The following is a 3,550-nucleotide window of genomic DNA, read 5'->3' on the forward strand; positions in this document are numbered from 1 at the left end:
ACAAACAAACCGAACAGAGTTGGAAGTAGTTAGGTTCGTTGACGACATTGTTATTTCCAAATCACTCATCCCAGTCTGGAGCTCCACGCGGTAAGACGTGTTTGTTCCGTTTGTGCACACTGCACGTGCTTTCGTGTGCTCGACTTGGGGTCCTTCATTTGGTTGTTTTTGTCAGCGAACGTTTTCTACTGGGATGTATGCGGCCATTGGAACTGATTGAACGCTGGAACGCTTCTCGTTTCGACAGCCTGCACCACCAGGTTGGATTCTTTTTTAGTGAGATTCCTCACTATGACTACTCGTATGACGGCCATTCTGCAGAACGCCACGGTTGCTCGCGTTTAGTCGCTACATGTCCGAGCCTGTCCTAGCAGCACTGGAAGATTGACCGCCCCACTCTAAGAAGAAATAGGAAGCGGAGTCAGCCCCTACTACTCTTTTTCTAGACTTTACTTTGCTTTATAGTGATACCATCTCGTATCCTCCGGAGTCGGACCTGTCCGCACCACTATACCAACTGTCACGGGGATCCTATAATACCCGTAACTGAATAAAATACGATTATCCAAATATCTCTCCTAACTGTATATCTATTAGATCTCTCTGTATCGGGCAGTGTATACCCGCGTGGCTCGGCTCTAGGTATAACAGAGATACGATCTTATATAAAGTATGTGTAATATAGCACGTTTAGTTCACTAGAAAACACAACAAAACACAATACACTTTGGAATCTGTATTAGTCTTAAGCTGACAAACCTTTGCCGCAGTTAATGGTTTACAACAACAATAATAATAACAACCCAGAACTAATCACTTAATTAGTTAATCACTAGGTGTCTAGTTTACACAATATTCTAATCACTTCACCGGGACACCCACACGTGTGATAATTGAGAAACGCTGCCCGGGGAACTTAATTAATAAAGGAATTACAACTCTATTCCTAACTGGTTAATTTTTAATTAACCCTTAACTACTCAATCAGTAACCTTGTAATACAGAATTAATACTGGTACCTATCACAATAAAGACAATAACATACAGTTTACCTAGGTCCTCTAGGATGACCGGCTCAGCTGTATATTTTTAGAACAGTGAAGCCTACAATTTACTTCGTCAGATTACCGGAAACACTGTCTAAATAATATTGGTATAATACAGTATTAAAATATTTAAAGTCACATCAATCTCATCAAGGTTATACAACAGAGCAGAAAAATATATTTACCACGTCCGGACTGAACTTATATAGATCGTTCAGTGGACGACGTCCGTTTCCCCTGGATACTTCCAATGTTTCTCCCCGATATCTCTAAATCCTATCTATTTATTACAAAATCAGAATATCGCCTGGGGGCACATCGCGGTTCTCCCCCTATCATGTGATATTTCCACAGCGACCAAGACGGCAATTTTCTCTTAGATGGCCAGACTTACTGTCGCCTAGTCGCCAAAATCACGGTCGTAAAAACCGCACTCGCGGAGGTATTACGTAACTACTGGCCACATGGCCTCCGCATCTGGTCTGGGTGTGTATTGGAAACAGCTCGACCACCGTCGCGCGGAGGTATTACGTAACAAAGTGCCCACCTAGTCTAAGTGCATATTGGGACTGCACACGGCCCTCTAAAACAATTTAAAAAAAATTAAGAGCATGTTCCGTCACACCAACCCATGACGACTGGACTATACCCTAGTCTGATACTCTCTCTCGTTCAGACGGATCCGGCTTCTCAAGATCTGTATTTCAGCACAGCACTACACCTTCAACGTCTATCGACGGTCAATCTAGCGGTTTTCTTGACGGGATGCAACCCATCTCGTCCCTTTAAGCTGTGCACCCAAACGGCCTTAACGAGGCCACTCGCGTGGACATATCGATCGGACTTTAAACTTTTAGATCTGCGTTCAAAATTTTACGTCGAAATTACTTCTTTTTTTTTTTTTTTTAAATATTATTAAATAGTCCGATCCTCTCTTTTCTCTTATTTAATTTTGGACTGTCCTTCTAAAATGCTCCAAATTATATAAATATTCGGCCGAGCAGTCAATTCTTTTTTATTTTTGGCTTGTAACCTTTTTTTTAAATTTATTTATTCTATTAACTTTTTTACTAATTGCTATTTTCAAAATTCTGCCCATTGTCAACCCCGCACCCCCTCCATCCCGAGTCAGGCCACCGATCTTATCGGAGGTCGGACTCGGGATGGGCATGTTCGAAACCCTAGTGGTATATGGGCATGTTAAACTAGTTATCATCATCATCATCCAAATCACTTTTACTTTTTTCTTACGTCAAACCAAACTGAAATTATTTACAAAAACAATTTTGTACGAGGATGGGTCCTCGCAACGCAGACAACAAATCTGAACCATGGACGACACAAAATATCTAAATTTGAAGCACATGTTTCACGGCAAAACGTCACTCACTGTATCGTCACGCATTCGTTTCAAGTATTCAACATAAAACAAACGCTTTAAATTGCAGTCTATATTCAATCTAATAGCCGTTTTTTAACGTTCTATTATAGCGAATTAACGCCGTAAATTATGGCGTTATAATACTGTAATAGTGCGTTTTAACGCCGTTATAAGAATAAGAATAAGAATAATTTATTTGCATAACACCCGAATATGGGCAAAGCAAAAGTAACAATATAATATACATTTATCTGCAGTAACAATAACTTAAATATACATTGTTACATAAACACACATCTGAATCGACAAATACATAGGCCTATGTTACTATTATGTAATTTAAGCCTTATAAGTTATTACTAGTGATATTAATATTTAAGTAAAAGCAAATATTGTCAGAAGTGTAGAGCCATAAAAACCATCAATTCGTACCTATGGCGTTCGTGAAATATTTTTCACGGATCCACACACCCGAGTACATTATAATGCCCTAAACTTGGCTAAAGTAGTGATTTATTTGTTTTGGCGGAAATCAGCTACCGTAAAAAGGAGCTGTCTTCCGGTAGGCGAAATAAGAGTGAGTGTGCACGTTTTGTTTGTTAACTTCCAAATTAAGTTTGTCAAGTGCGCAGTAAGTTTGAACATAATCCTTAGTGGATGCTTTTAATAAAAGACTCGTTATTTATTACATACAGAATGATATTGAACATGACATTGATTGATAATATGATATTAAACTAGAATTTAGAAAGTATCGTGACGTAACTGAAATACGTTAGTAACCAGTTTTCGTAACCTAACTTCACAGACTCTTCCCAATAGAGATGATTGACGTTCGGGGTTTCGGGCTCCCAATTTTTTTTTCTTGGGGAGGGGGGTGGGGGGGGGCTGACTTTTGCCCAAACTAAACGAAAATGACTGAATCTGAATAACAACATTTATTATTAGTATTACTGTCAAATACCTATATATTGTATACATGTAGGGTTGGAAATTAATCACCATGACTTTGCATTTTTAGCGATAGAAATAAACAGAATTTTTCATTTGTCTACCAGACAAGTACTGCAAAATCTACTTGTGCAGTAATATATTACTTGTCAAATGTTTTGTTTTATTCAAG

Source organism: Gigantopelta aegis, chromosome 15 (genome assembly GCF_016097555.1).
Source record: "Gigantopelta aegis isolate Gae_Host chromosome 15, Gae_host_genome, whole genome shotgun sequence".
Classification (NCBI taxonomy): Eukaryota; Metazoa; Mollusca; class Gastropoda; order Neomphalida; family Peltospiridae; genus Gigantopelta; species Gigantopelta aegis.